This window comes from Lygodium microphyllum, chromosome 10 (genome assembly GCF_053477565.2).
Source record: "Lygodium microphyllum isolate KBCC chromosome 10, Lygodium_microphyllum_v1.1.10, whole genome shotgun sequence".
In the NCBI taxonomy this organism is placed as follows: domain Eukaryota; kingdom Viridiplantae; phylum Streptophyta; class Polypodiopsida; order Schizaeales; family Lygodiaceae; genus Lygodium; species Lygodium microphyllum.
In genome coordinates this window covers 79489666-79505631 of record NC_141144.1, presented here as the reverse complement: position 1 = coordinate 79505631, position 15966 = coordinate 79489666, and the positions used below count along the sequence as shown (strand labels likewise).

Sequence of the window (15966 nt, the reverse complement as noted above, 5' to 3'; positions counted from 1 at the left end):
GGTCCACAAACGTTAGTCGGACTGCCTGTTGCTTGTTGCCTGTTGGGGTACATGTCGTCGTGTGTTTTAGTCCGTCCTGTCTAGTTGCACTCTATCTCATCCAGTTGCAGCTCGTCAAATCAGGTCTGCTGTGTCCTTGCAGCGTGTTCCGTTAGCGCTGTTCATTTGCGTTGAACCTGTTGACCTTGGTGCCTGGGCCTGGTCACGTCACGGACACTGAGCCTGGTCACGGTGCACTGACTAGTCGCGTGCAAGTCCCGTTTGGCCTGCGTTAGCCTTAGCCTGTCGATTGCCTCTCCTGCACACGAGCCTGCTTGCCACTTGTCTTTCACGCTTGCCTACTGTGCACGCCTTGATTGGCCTGCAACCTGTCACATACCTTGACTAGCACTTGTCACCTTAGGCGTGTCACCTCACGCCAGTTACCTCACGCTCGCCACCTACTCTGATACCTTGATGGAGCCTGACAGAGCTGAGAGTGAACGTGACGGATAACACACACAGAGAGTAGAGAGCAGTAGAAAGGAGAGTGAGTATGACACTTGATGTTCGGTACAATGACTAGTGTACCTCTTTAGGTTTTAGATAGATATATATGAAAGTACAAATGTGCTAAGGGTGTGTTCACACCCGTGCACATATAAAAGGCACGATGGCCCTTTATTCCCAACATTTGCCACAATGATGGCACTTCACATTCCTTCCACGAGATTTGCTGCGTGCTTTGTTTTCAAAATTGCTCTTATGCTGAAATTTGCCTCTAGTGTGTAATGCATTTGAAGACTTGTTTGCTGAGTTATTCTACCTATTGAGTTCTTCCATTAGCAAAGATCTCTCCACATCAGAGTGTAATAGCTGAGCATTCGAATTACTCAAAGCTGTCTTGAAAGTATCCCAACTTTCAGGTAGAGTGTATAGCAAGAAGGTAGCTTTGAACTCTTCATCGATATGAAAATCCAAAGCAATCAGCTGATTGAAAATGAAGTTAAACTCATTTAAATGTACAGACATGGCTGTACCCTCTTTCATGCGAAAGTCCATTAGTTTTTTCAGCCAATAAACCTTGCTAGCTGCACTTTTCTGAGCATACAATTCTTCAAGCCTTTGCCACATTGCATATGCTGAATTCAGCTTCTCAATGTTGAAGAGCAAGTTGTTTGACACTGAGAGGTCAATGGTAGAGCGAGCAAGCTCGTCCAAGTCATCCCTCTCATCTTGTTCCATGTCTACCGGTTTGATTCCCTTTGTTTTGATGGGTTTTACATGTTTCTTCTGCACCAAGACATTGTAGCATTGTTTTTGCCAGATTGCAAAATTATGGGCACCCTCAAGCTTCTTCACGTGCAAAAGATTATTGTTGTCACTGTTTCCAGCCATAATTTGCAGTCCCAAATTGACTAACCAATCACCGAAGGCAAGCCCAAATATGACACAAGTGACTGCAGTGCACAAGAGTACCAACCAACAATGAAAAATCTCAAGAATGCAGAAATTTTCAGATCTGCAAATGAATTTTCAGAATTAAAAGTGTCGTTTGCTGCACTCCTCAAGCAATTTCTGACACAAATAGAGACCAAGCCAACAGTTACTTGTGAAATCCCCAAATCCAAGAAAATCCCCAAATTTCTAGGTCAAAATTGCACATTGTGCTTGTGCATATGAACGCTTGGCAAAGGGAAGAAAGAAAAATTTCAGGAATTTCACAAAAATTTGATGAAAAAGAAGATGTCCATCGAATCTCGGACTCAACGTGTTGACCTGTCCAAGTGGCATCAACTGCGCGTGCCGCGTGTACCGTCAGGTCGCTTGTCCGTGTGTGCCTTCAGCACATCGTGTCAGTGCTGTTTGTCCCGTCTGCCTGTTTCGCCAGGTTGTAGCATATCCATCCCGTTTGGCGCCTGTCTCCACGCTGTCGGAGGGGTTTTTGTCGAAAGGTCGAATCCATTGGGGATTAGAAGTAGAAGGAAGTAGAGATAGGAGATGGAAGAGAAGATAGAGAATACCCAAGTGGTAAACACGACAAAAACAAATCACAATGAATTGAAACAATGTGTATTGAAAGAACCTGGAATCTTTGCTCTACTCAGAAGTAATCTCGAGGCATTAGTTCTCCTTGGTCTCCTTCATAGACCAAAAACGTGGATTAGAAAAATCAGCTCTTTCTCTGCTGCTCGGAACCCAAATCTAATGGCTCCGTTGGCTCCGAAAGGGGGTAAAACCCTAGGACGTCTGGTCACGGATCTCTCAGATCACTCCTTCTTCTTTCAGTTCAATCTGCAGTTTTCGGCCTGTTTACAGCTATTGTGATGCGCGCGATTTTGTCAATCTGTCCTTCTTGTGAAAATCCCCTAATTGGCTAAAAAAGCAACTAGCTTTTTGCATGCCATCCTAATCTAGAAGCTTTTTCTAACTTTTTCAGATTTTTACAATAAACAATATAAAAAATAAACTAAAATTATCCAAAAATCTAGTATTTTCGGATAATTCATGCAATTCGCACTAGTACTAATGGCTCAGATCACATTGACTCTCTAGATCAATAGAAAAGTCGGATGATGATGCATTCCATACATTTTCACACTATGTCCTCATAACATCACGACAACGCAAGCTTGGTTACATTTGCATAGGTCGAGTGCAGATCGTGCTGAGGCCGGTCACTCCAACCTATCGCCTGTGCGGCTACCTCTACTACGCCTGCCGAACACTGACGATTGGTGCTTGAAGCTCTTGCTCGCTTGTCACATGGCCTGATGACAGTCACTGGCTTCAGGAAACGTGCATGGCTTGTGCGCTCTAATACCAATTTGTTGCGTAGGTTGTGCATGAGCTGAGTTGAGAATGAAGGGAGTTGAGAGAGCAATAGAGTGAGAAGAGTGAGCACGACACTTGATGTTTGGTACAAAGACTTGTGTACCACATTTTAGGTTTTGAATATATATAAAGTACAAATTGTAAGGGTGCATTCACACCCGAACACGGTAAAAAAGGTACGGAAACCCTTTGTTCCCAACACTTTGATGCCACAACCACGAAGACACAAGTGCAAGACATGGTTATCAAATGTATTTTCATTGGTTATAGTGCAGAAAGTAAAGGGTACCACTTGTATCAACCCTCTACAAACAAGTTTTTTGTTAGTAGAGAGATGGTATTCGTTGAACATGTTGGTCAACCTTTCATGGACTGCAAAAATCAGCCTAATCTGGGGCCTATGGATACGTTTGACAATTTATTGCCATTGTTTCAGCAATTTCAGCAACCTATTGAGAGTTTATAACAACAAAGCAAGCAGCAAACACATGTTGAACAACAACTAGATTTTCAGCCCATTGATTCAGACATTGCTGATGATGAAGTGGCCGATGAGAAGGCTGCTATTCAAGAAGCTAAAACAGTCCCTAGATGGGTATTGGATACATTACGGGACAAGGATGGTTGTTTGATACATTACAGGACAACCAACATTCCACTCCACTTCTTGGTAGAACTAGAGTATCCACTCATCATGCACAAGGTAAATTGGTTGTGCAAGGACTTGCAGCTATTGCATGTAACGAGGAATTTGTCTCTTTGTAGGATGGAGGATGAGCATTGGATGGCAACTATGCAATTAGAGATGGACTCTATCCATAAAAATGGAGAGTCCATCTCTGAGCATTAAGAGGTGACCATTGGATGGCAACGATGTAGTCAAAGATAGACTGTATCCATAAAAGTGGCACATGGGAGTTATGTGAGTTGCTTGTTATTGGTGAGGGTACTATAGATTGACTATGATGAGATGTTTGCACTCACTTTACATATGGCCACCATTCATAGTGTTATTGCTTTGGTTGCCCATTTTGAGTGGCATAGGAATTAGTTGGATGTGAAGGCTGCTTTTTTGAATGGTGATCTTCATGAGGAGATTTATGTGTCATAATGTCTTGTCTTTGTTTAGAAAGGCTTAGAAAGTAAAGTTTTGCTAGTTACATAAGGCCATCTATAGTTTGAAACAGGCACCTAGAGCATGGTATGAAAAGATACAGGCATATTCGATTGCTCTTGGCTTTGGTAATTCACACACTGAAAGTACACTTTACGTTACAAAAGATTGGGATAATCTCTTGATTCATATTCTTTATGTAAATGATATACTTTTGATTGGACCTTAAGAGACACAAGTTGCAGTCTTAAAGGTTGGATTGCAGCATGTTTTTGATGTCACAAATCTTGGCCACTTGCACTACTATATTGGTATAGAGTTTACTACAGCTGAGGGGGCATTGTTTTACGGTAGTTTAAGTACATTGGGCAGCTCCTTGAGGGTTTTCAAATGCAAGATTGCAAGCCTATCTCTACTCCAATTGAAACATGCCATAGGTTTAGACTTGAAGATGTAGGAGATCCATTTGATGCTTCTCTTTATCTGTAGGCTATTGGTTGTCTGTTGTATTTGTGTAGTACACAGCTGGACATCTAGCTTGGTGTCTCTTAGTTGTCATGCTTTATGCACAACCATGGTACTATGCATTGGCAAGTAGTCAAATGTGTCTTTGACTATCTTAAAGGCACTCAAAAATTGGGCCTTTTCCGTCCGAAAGACACTTATCTTTATAGTGATTGGACTGGATGTTTTGACATCGGGTGTCCGCTAGTGGCAATTGTTTTACTTGGTGAATCACGTATCTCCTGGTTGAGTGAGAAGCAATCTACAGTGGCCACATCTAATTGTGAAGCTAAATATAGGAGGGCATTTACAACTACATTTTAATGTATGACTCAAATGCCTTTTAGTCAATCTTAGTATGGGAAAGCAATCATCGAACAAACTTAGGGTTGGAATGATTCTATTTAAACTATTATGTATAGGTTTTGTATGATGGATCATTTCTCCTAGTAAAGGAAATTATAAAAGCTTCACAAATTGCAAGCTTTCTTTTTTCTTTGGTATGGCTTTCCAAGTTATCTAGATTTTGAAAAGTCAAAAGTTTGAGATAGAGTTCCCAAGGCTGCTAGTTTCTTTTGGAACATTGTTTAATCATTCAACCTCTTGAGACCCCTAGCCTTACATCCCTTTGGGTGTTTTTAATGAATTTCGTGAACATGTAGAAGACGTTTTTTAATGGATTCCTTAAACCCATATCAATTAGTAGGGCCCTATTGGTGTTTTAAATGGATTCCCTGAACCCATATCGATTAGGAGGGCCCTTTTGGTGTTTTTAATGTATTCCCTTAACCTTTATTACATGTAGAATGCACTTGTGTTGCTCACTTTGACATTTTGGTTGGATGGATTAGTATTTGAGAACCTTTTTTTACTTGTACGTATGATAGTCACTTACATTTTCCCATGCTCCTTGTGATCTCAACTCTTTTTCTATTGAGGCTTGTCCTCCTAGATAGCAAGGCTCTTTATAGCCAAGGATGGGTATTTTCTCTTAAGTGGTTCAACACTTTCTTCTGTGGATCATTCTTCTAGCACATCTTTTCACCTAATGGAATACTTTTAAAGATTCTATGTCTCAATCTATGATTGCCTCTTATTCATGTGGTTGGATATGATACTCTATTTAAGATCATATGCTTAATATGCAAACTTAAAATGCTGGTCTCAAGAGATGGGGTCAGCGAGAGAGAGAGAGAGAGAGAGAGAGAGAGAGAGAGAGAGAGAGAGAGAATTGATTATCACACAATTTTGTTGAGGGCTCGATAATCAATGCACATTGTGGATGTGCCATACTTCTTCTGAATGAGAATTGATGAACAAAATAGTGAGTTACTTGGCATTATTAGCTTATGATTGAGTAGATCTTCAATTTGCTTTTTGATTTCTTCTTGCTAAAGTGGCTTACACAATATGGTGCTATATTAGGATGAAAGCCAACGAATATTACAATCATCAAGCATAGTATGTTGTTCAAGGCATTTACAAAGACAATACCTAGGTGTGTACTGTGAACTAGGAGGCATCATACTAGCATCTTCGGTGTATTGAGGGCTGTTGGCTTTTGATGGAAGATGTCGGGCTAGTCAGATTGTGTGCAGAGTTCAGAGTAGAAAGAGTGAGTAGAGGGAGTGAGAGCACGACACACGAAGTGTTTGGTACAATGACAAAGTGTACCACTTTAGGTTTAGATAATATATAAAATACAAGAGTGTAGGGGTGCATTCACACTTGAACATTGTAAAAGGCATGGTGAGTCTTTGTTTCCAATAACCTTCCATCTAAAGGCAATGTGCTTGAAGGTAGAGAAAATAATCAACTAAGTCTATATATGTACAAAGCTGAAATATACATGTACTATCCAATCCCTATCGTCTGGCGGAAATGAGCAAACCGCTCTGCTAGAAGATCCTTCGTGAGAAGGTTTATAGTGTGATCACCTATATGTGGTTGGCCTTTGCATGAAATACAGGATTTCGTGCAAGCATGATAGCACTCCGACTATCACAATAGAGGATAGGAATACCAAGCTCTCTCACCAGACGTGAAAGCCATAAAAGTCTCTTTGCATGCCTTAGTGAAAGCCACATATTCTGACTTTGTAGTAGACAATGCAACACACTTTTGCAACATGGATATCCAAGAGACTGCTCCACTTGTGAACGTAAACACATATTTTGTAGACTTTCTGCAGTCAAGATGACCAGCATAGTCTGCATTCGTGAAGCCAATAACATATGACTTTTGCTTCCGAAAGCAGATACACAAATTCTTCATGCCCTTAAGGTATCTCATGATACCCTTCACTGCTTCCCAATGCTTTTTGCTAGGATATGCCATGTATTTGCTAACCACTCCCATTGCAAATGCAATGTCAGGACATGTAGCAACCATAGCATACATCAAGCATACATCAAGCTACCAACAATTGAAGCATAAGGTATCTTGGCCATTTCAGCCTTTCCATCATCAGATGTAGGGCTATCAGTTGCACTAAGTTTCACATATGGAGGCAATGGTACACCCATGGCTTCCCTTCCCTCCATATTGAAATGGTGCAAAACCTTGGTAACATACTCTTGCTGTGACAGATAAAGAAGACCCTTCAATCTGTCCTTGAGTATACGCATATTAAGAATGTGATTGGCCTCACTAAGATCCTTCATATCAAAGCTATTGTGTAAACTTTGCTTCAAGGAATCCAAGGCATGAGCATCCTTGCTTGCAATCAATATGTCATCCACATACAAAACCAAGAGAATAAGACTGCCATCTACTGCCTTCTTGGTGTATAAGTAGGGATCAACTTGAGAGTGATGGAATCCCTAAGATTGCGCAAATGTATCAAATTTATGATACCATTTGCATGGTGTCTATTTCAGCCCATATAAACTCTTGTTGAGTTTACATACCATGTGTTCTTTTCCCTTTGCAACAAAATCCTCAGGCTGTTGTATATAGATCTCCTCATGCCGATCACCATATAAGAAAGTTGTTTTTACATCCATTTGTATGAGTTCCATATCTTTAGATGTAACCAAGCCCAAGATGGTTCGCAAGGTAGTCATTTTGACTACAGGAGAAAAGATTTCATCAAAATCAATTCCATGTTTTTGCTTGTACCCTTTAGCAACCAATCATGTCTTGTACTTTGGCAAAGAACCAGAACTGACTTTCATTTTGTAAACCCATTTGCATGGTAGCAATTTTTGTCCTTTAGGCAAATGCACTAAATCCCAAGTGCCATTTTTTATGAGAGATTCCATCTCTTACAACATTGCCTTATGCCATTTCTTGTTGTCTTTTTTGTCTATTGCTTCCTAGAAGCATGACAACTCACCATAGTCTGTCAATGTGACGTAATCAGCCACATAATTGACACTAAGAATAAACCTATTTGGCTATCTTTGCACTCTGGTTGACCTACAGACTCAATGGTCAAGATTTGCTAGTCATTTAGCTTGCAAATCTGCATTAACAACTTGCTGTTCTGCAGGTTCAGCATGCTGTACAGCTGGTTCTGGTTATTCCAAAGGCATCTGTTCTTACTGAATTTGTGGTATATCATGGGCAAGATCTTGTTGATTATTTTCAGCATTATTCCCTGCATTTTTAGGGACATTCATAGCAGGTATTTACTGTTGTCTAACGGGCATCGTTTGCTGTTCCTTCTGACCTTCTTTGTCTTTTCAGGTTGTTTGTGCATGCAATTCTCCTAGAAGATAACATCATTGCTGCGTACTACTTTTCTTTTCTCGGGATCCCATAATCGATACGCCATTTCACCTTCAATACCATATCCTAGGAAAATACATTTACATGACTTTTGGCTCAAGTTTGCTGCGTTCTTCCTTGTTGTAAATGTGCACAAATGCCTCGCAACTAAACACTCTCAAGTGAGCATACGAAGGTGGCTTGTCCGACTATACTTCTTGAGGGACTTCCCTCTCCAAAGACCTGTTTGGTGATTGATTAATCAAGTGTACGGCTGTTATAATAGTCTTTCCCCAAAATCCATGATGTAAAGCAGCATGTGACAACATTGTACGGACTTTGTCTTGAATGGTCCTATTCATACACTCTGCAATACCATTTTGGGATGGATTATGAGGGGTGGTGAGCTCCCTTTTAATCCCTTGGCTATCACAAAAGTTCTGAAAGCCTTTGGACACATATTCCCCACCATTGTTAGAGTGAAGAGACTTTAATGTCCGACTGGTCCGATTTTCCACGTGTGCCAAGAAATTCTTAAATTTATCTAAGGCCTCGTCTTTGCGACGGATTGGATAAACCCATACTTTGCGTATGGCATCATCAACAAAGGTAATGAAATACTTCTTTTCCCCTAGAGATAACCTTGGCATTTGACATACATTTGAATGTGCCAACTCTTAAGGGTAAAGACTTTAGAGAAAGAGATTTCTTATGTGAGGCTTGAGCATGCTTACCATAAATACAATGATCACACTGTTCAGAATCAGCATACCTCAAAGACAGCTAATAACCCAAGCGAGAGAGCACTTTTATTCCAGCTTGACTCATGTGTCTCAAATGGTTATGCCACAAAGAAGCACTTGGCTGCTCAGTTATGGTGACTGCAGGATCATGCACGCTAGATACATGCAAAGGATACAAAGTATCACTTTTGGAGCTCTTGGCAACAATGCAAGAGCCCTTACAAATTTTCCATTTGCTATCCCCAAAGGTGGTGTGATAGCCTTCATCATTTAGCTTCCCTTTGCTTATCAAGCTCTTCTTGAGCTGGGGTACATGCCTTACATTATGCAAAACAAACATGGAGCCATGCTGAAATTCCAATTTTACACTGCCAATGCATGCAAAATTACATGCATAGTTATCCCCAAGTGGACAACACCACATGCACCACCATTATAGTCAGAAAACCACTCATGAATGTGTAACATGAAAAGACGCACTTGAATCAAGTATCCAAGTGTGCATGTCATCCTCAGAATTTGAAATCAATGTATGTGCACTCAAAGAAGAAGCAAGAAGAACATCACCGTTGTTGTCATTCTCATGAGTGACCACATTAACATCTTCTATCTTCACATTGCTCTTCTTTGCAGGTTGGCTGTCCTTTTTCTCAGCCTTACGGTATTCAATGTTTTTGTTTTTGCCTCTCTCTTTCTTCAGTTGAAAACAGTCCCGTTTGTAGTGCCCTTTCTTGCCACAATGATGGCACTTCTCATTTTTACCACAAGACTTGCTGCATGCTCTATTTTCAGAATTGCCCTTTTGCTGAAATCTGCCTCTAATGTGCAATGCATTAGAAGATTTGTTTGCTGAATTATTATTTTTGTTGAGTTCTTTCATCAGCAAAAAACTCTCGACATCAGAATATAACAGTTGAGCATTTGAGTTACTTAAAGCTATCTTGAAAGTATCCCAACTTTCAGGTAAAGTGCATGATTCCCCCATCACAAGATGAGTTCTCTCTATTTGGCCCATTAAACTAGACAAAAATCCTAAGATATGTTCCATTTGATTCTAGAAGCAACAACTACCTTATTAAGCCTTTTGAGCTCAAAATAGAGCCAACAATGGAGATTATGGAGCCTTGGAAGCCTCATGAAACAATTTCAAGGATTATGGAGCTATCCTCAGTCTATTTTGCTACCTTTTAACAGTGTATACTGCATTGATTAGTAGTCACATTTTCTTGTCTTCTACCTCCCTAACAATGGTTGAAAGCATGCTCCATTTGTTGAGAAGAATAAGACTTTGATAAGCTTGACCGAATCGAGGATCTTTCATGAATTAAGATCGCTTCCACTCAGCTGGAGCCTTTGCTAGGAAATTTGGGAAGATCAACCTGATCCAACCATCTTTTCAGTCTTTGCTCACCCACTACAGTTTGCTGGTCATTCCACTAACGCAACTGAGGACGAGATGCTTCAAGAAAAGGCTCATGCAATTGTTATCACAAATCCTGATGAAGTTGTGTGACTATACAATCTAAGAGGCCAAAATATTTTTGTACAAGCTAGTTGTGTATTCGTATGCTATTGTAACATTACAATAAGCTTTCATACAATCCAGTTGTGCACTCGTATGCTATTGTGGTATGAGCTCACCTATTAGCTACAACACTTCTGCATTTCAGGACCGCAATACCAAGTAAACCACAGAGCATGTTACATTGCCAAGAACTTGTGGCATCTTTCCGATGGTTGCTACAAGTGTGAAATTAATATACGATTCGTCTTCTAGTCTATAGATTGTTTCATACTTGACTTGATGAATGAATTTAGTGAATAATACTTTTCTTCTGGCAACAAACTTTAGGTTAAAAGTCACTGTTACTCTCTGGTCATCCAGATTGAGTATTCAATTTATTGCATCATGGTTCACGCAGCTCACTATCCACAGATTCTCAAAAGGCATCCGATTGCGAGACTCAATAGCTACATCATCCCATACAACTAATGGCAAGGAATGATGGTCATGGATAAGATGGGACTGCTGCCTCGCGATCCATCCTATGTCACCTCTCCTTCTTCAGCAACTTCTTCAACGGCCTTGACCTCTCCTACATCACCACTCCATCTTTAGCAACTTCTCTATCTCTCTGACATCTGTAGATGAAGCTACGCAGGGACTTCTTCAACAATCTTGACCTCTCCTACTTCAGCAACTTCTTCAATAGCCTTGACCTCTCCTACTTCACCACTCCATCTTCAGCAACTTCTTCTCTCTCTCTCTGACTGCTATAGATGAATCTGCATAGCAACTTCTTCAACAACCTTGACCTCTCCTACTTCACCACTCCATATTCTGCAACTTCTTCTCTATCTCTCTGACTGCTGTAGATGAATCTGTGCAGCAACTTCTTCAACAACCTTGACCTCTCCTACTTTACCACTGCATCTTCAGCAACTTCTTCTCTATCTCTCTGACTATTGTAGATGAATCTATGCTATCTGAATGTGAATGTTGTCTCAGGAACGACCTTCCTCTTCAAAAAGTTCTTCTGGACTTTACATTCTTTCAATCAGCAAGGCACCTAAAAGTTAAAATGTAGTAGCAAGAAATCACTCTAGAAGGCAGCTTTGATGATGTAGTTGGAGGTTTTGAAAGGTCTGAATAGTAGGTGGAAAGAAGTGAAGCCTATAGCCCTGTTCTTGAGCCTCTCATGGACTGTTTGCTGGCTTCATAGTCAAAGCGGTACTCCAACTGATCCTTAGAATATAAGGATTGATGGTACACAGGTTTGGAGTGGAGATATTGCCATGGAAGAAAGATCAAAGGTAAGAATCTTCCATGGGAGAAGAGAATAGATCTGGAGAAGAAGAACATATCATTCTTTAAGAAAAAGTAGCGAAGCTTTTTGTCTTCTCTAAAGTCATAAGGACTCCATTTTGTCCATCTTGCCCAAATTTTTGGATAAAAATTTGGTCACAATCTACCAAAATAGTTGAAGCCCACCATTATCCATTGGTTCATGCCAAGAAGCTTTGAACTCATCATCAATATGGAAGTCCAAAGCAATTAGCTGACTGAAAATGGAATTAAACTTGCTCAAATGTACAAACATGGTTATACCTTTCTTCATGCAGAAGTCCATTAACTTTTTTAGCCAATAAACCTTGCTGGCTGCACTTTTTTGAGCATATAATTCTTCAAGTCTTTGCCACATTGCATATGTTGAATTCAGATTCTCAGTGTTAAAGAGCAAGTTGTCTAACACTGAAAGCTCAATGGTAGAGTGTGCGAGCTCATCCAAATCATCCCACTCTTCTTGTTCCATACTTGCTGGTCTTATTCCCTTCGCTTTGATGGGCTTCACTTGTTTCTTCTGCACCAAGACATTGTAGCATTGTCTTTGCCATATTGCAAAATATGTGCACGCTCAAGCTTCTTGATGTGCAAAAGATTGCTATTGTCACTGTTTCCAACCAATTTGCAGCACTGAATTGACTCAGGAGTCACCAAATGCAAGCCCAAATGTCACAGGAGTGACCACAGTACACTGCAAGTACCAACCCAACAGTGAAAATAAAAAAGATTGCAGAAATTTCAGATCTGCAAATGGATTTTCAGAATTAGAGAGTGTGTACTGCTGCACTCCACAAGCAATTATAGCCACATTCAGAGGCCAAGGCACCAATTACATGTGAAATCCCCAAAATTTAACTACAGTTTTTGCTCCAAAAGCATTCACAGGTACAAATTTGGCAATTTCGGTCAAAAGCCCCAAATTTTCAAAAGGAAATATGTCCAGATTGCATCAATACATGTACCAAAGTGCATATACCAGGCAATTGTTGCACAAATTGAAGAAATTTTGTAAAAGTCCCAATGTTCTTGGGATTGGTGTGCACAAATTTCTGTGAAATTGAAGAAATTTCACTAAAATGTGAAAAGCCCCAAAATTTCCCGGGCAGATGTGCAACAAATTTACAATTTCTAAGTCAGATTGTCTTGTCTTGCATCAAAATCCCCAATTCTGGGAAAAGCCCCATTTTTTGGGGTCAAGATTACACACTTTTTGTGGGCATGCGAATGGCTGTCAGTGGGAAGGAATAAATTACAGGAAATAAAAAAATTGATGAAAAAATGTCTCGAATCTGGGGCTTGACACGTTGACCTGTCCTGTCGCCTTTGTTGCCTACCCGCATGTGCTGTCAGCTCATGGCCCTGTCAGTACACGTTGAGCTGTCGCAGCCCCCGTCGATTGCTGACTGCTCCTAGTTGCTTTACCTATCAACGGCGTGTTCGCCAAGCCTGCTTGGTTGCAGCTAGCGTGTCGACTGACCAGCCCGTCACCCATCAGATCTGCGCCCGCTGGTCCTCTGTGTTGATTCCCTTCAGCTCATGTGCTGCCTGCTCGGTTGCATTGACCTGACTGCAGAGTCAACTACTCACCCAGCATGCAACTGTCCAGTTCACGCCTATTCACTGCGCCTTGAGAAGCGTGCACTCCCTGAACTGCCTCTTGATGGCTCTGATACCAGTTTGATGGCAGATGTCGGGCTGGTCAGATTGACTGCAAAGTTCAGAGTAGGAAGAGTGAGCAGAGGGAGTGAGAGTAGGACACACGAAGTGTTTGGTACAATGACAGGGTGTACCACTTTAGGTTTAGATAATATATCAAGTACAAGAGTGTAGGGGTGTGTTCACACCCGAACACCGTAAAAGGCACAGTGAGCCTTTATTTCCAACAGCTTTGGTAGTCTTATGTGAAGATACTTTATGAGATATCCTAATAGATATAAAGGAGAGAGAAGCGTGTATTAGCACAAGGTAGGAGGGAAAGTAAGAGAATGTTTGAGAGTTTAGGAGAATAAGAGTAGATGAGGAGATTTATGGGACACAAGACAATGAGAAATGTGAATATGGCAGAGAATGAATTTCACTTCTGATTATTGTTTTCTTGCTTGCCATCCCTTTTCTCTTAACCCCCAAACCATGTTGATTTGATTTGTACTTTCCCTTTGTGTACAAAAGGGTTTTTTTTGACATTTTTGCTATGCTTTTTAAAATCGTTTTAGATTTTTAATTAAAAAAAGTCCCTTTTTTCTGGGGCTCAAAAAAATCAGTTGGCAAAAAAATGCCATGATCAAGTGGTGATCCAATGCTCAAGACATGCCAATGTGGCAACATGACAAGGCAGTGACCCCATGTGGGTCGTGTTTGACCATTCGGGGGAAATTGGGCTGAAGGGTGTCCAAGGGGATGTCATGCAAGTCACATTACCCTATGAAGCTCATGTTTGCCGCCTAGATTACAATGTCACCCTTAGTGTATTGTGTGGATTGTCTTGACTTGAGACGGATACCACCCTCTACCCTTCCTTCTTAGAGTTGTCGGCATGAATGCTAATGTCAAACAACTTTCCAGGCACGCATCATACTTGCAGTTCTCTCCCTCTTAATTACTAATTAATATATTCCATGAGTTTGCTAACTTCACCTATGATGCTCTGCCAAGAAGCTCACGGATTTGGGTTATGTTCCATTAATATGTCTTCCTTTTTTGCCTTTGGGGGCAGCATTTCCAGCTATGCACCGCCAACTATAGCATGTACCTCTTCTCTATTTAACAAATTCTTCAAATGTTTATCGTACAGTTTATAGACGATTCAAACTCCCCTGTTATATGTGGTGAAGGTTTGCCATGGCCGGGAGTAGCAGCTCCTCTGGGCCCCTTTCTCTAGCTCGACAATGGAAAATATTAATTAACCTTAACCATATACACATCCAATATAAGTAGTCCTAGCATGAGTCTTGGATAAGAAAATCTTGCTGTACCCACCACTTGCTAACACATGCTTCCATGTCCATCTCTCTTGCAAGTGGCATCTCGTATTGTGCTATTTGATGGGAAAATGAACTCATCAGGCATGGATTGTCATGTTTGTTTCTAGTGGTTCTGTGCATATAGTAGCATCTTATGTTACAAACCGAGTTATTGCTTTGATATTGATGAAACACCACCTAGGATCCAACTTGCACACTGTTATAGCACAACCCATACCCATGTAGACAAGACCATAAGGAGATGGATATCAAGCTCACCTCCCAAACATAGAGCCAAACGAACTCACTTGTGAGTTTGTGACCGATAGCCTAATGTGCCCCACGCACATCACAAGGTTTTGTGTCCCATACCACGAGCTCTCACCATCCCGATGCATGGACAAAAATAGCATTGAATGCAAAACATCTAGCAAATTAAGTGTATGTCCTATGATATCATCTACTCATCAATTTATGTTTACTTATTGTCTTCGCCTTTTTAGGCCAAGATAGTTCTTCCATCTTTTTAGGCTAAGGTTCCAGCTACCACCACTTAGCTGGCATATACATGGTCTACCTTAGACCTTGATCTAGTTGTCTACCACCTTGTAAAGGTTTAGGCTTTTGTTTTCCACTACATTGGTCAAGACGCTGATAGGCTTCTACCAAATCGTCTAAAGGTAATAACCCTTCACTATTTGAAGAGACTCTAAGGTGTCAATAATGGCTAATTGCAATAATGCTGATGAGCATCACTACAGTACGTCTCCTAAAGGTCATATTCTTCTAGTTCATGCTCACTGTGGTACATATCCCTATCCAACCTTTGTGGTCACAACTGGTCTAGGTTTTAAAACCCTAAGATCCCCCAGTTAACATGTGAACCAAAAGGATGTAGAAGAGGCAGAAGAGAACATGAAGGTTGGTGAATATTTGATTGTGCACAATAGGTGGTAACTGTCTAGAAGGAATTATCTTTATTGAATGAGTGTCTTCAAGGTACATAATTACCAAAGTTTCTAGATTTCGAGAGTGATGGACATTATTGAATGAGTGTCTTATTGGTACATTATTGCTAAAGGTGCTAGATTTCGAGAGTGATGAACATTTTATGATCCATTGAATTTAGGTGGTTCAACCTTAAAAATTATTGGGCCTTTCCATTGATGTGAATGCTATTTAGTTTGTCTGTCTGTATGTACCTTATTTATCTATCAAATCTTACTTTTGAAGTCAATGGCATTGGAGCCATCACATTTAGTTGGTTCAATATTC

General features: G+C 40.6%; 1 protein-coding gene across 2 annotated transcripts in view; it reads left to right on the top strand.

Moving 5' to 3' along the window:
* Positions 1-15966, top strand: part of LOC148030205 (transcriptional corepressor LEUNIG-like) — a 42798-nt gene that overhangs the window by 23451 nt on the left and 3381 nt on the right. The window lies entirely within an intron of this gene.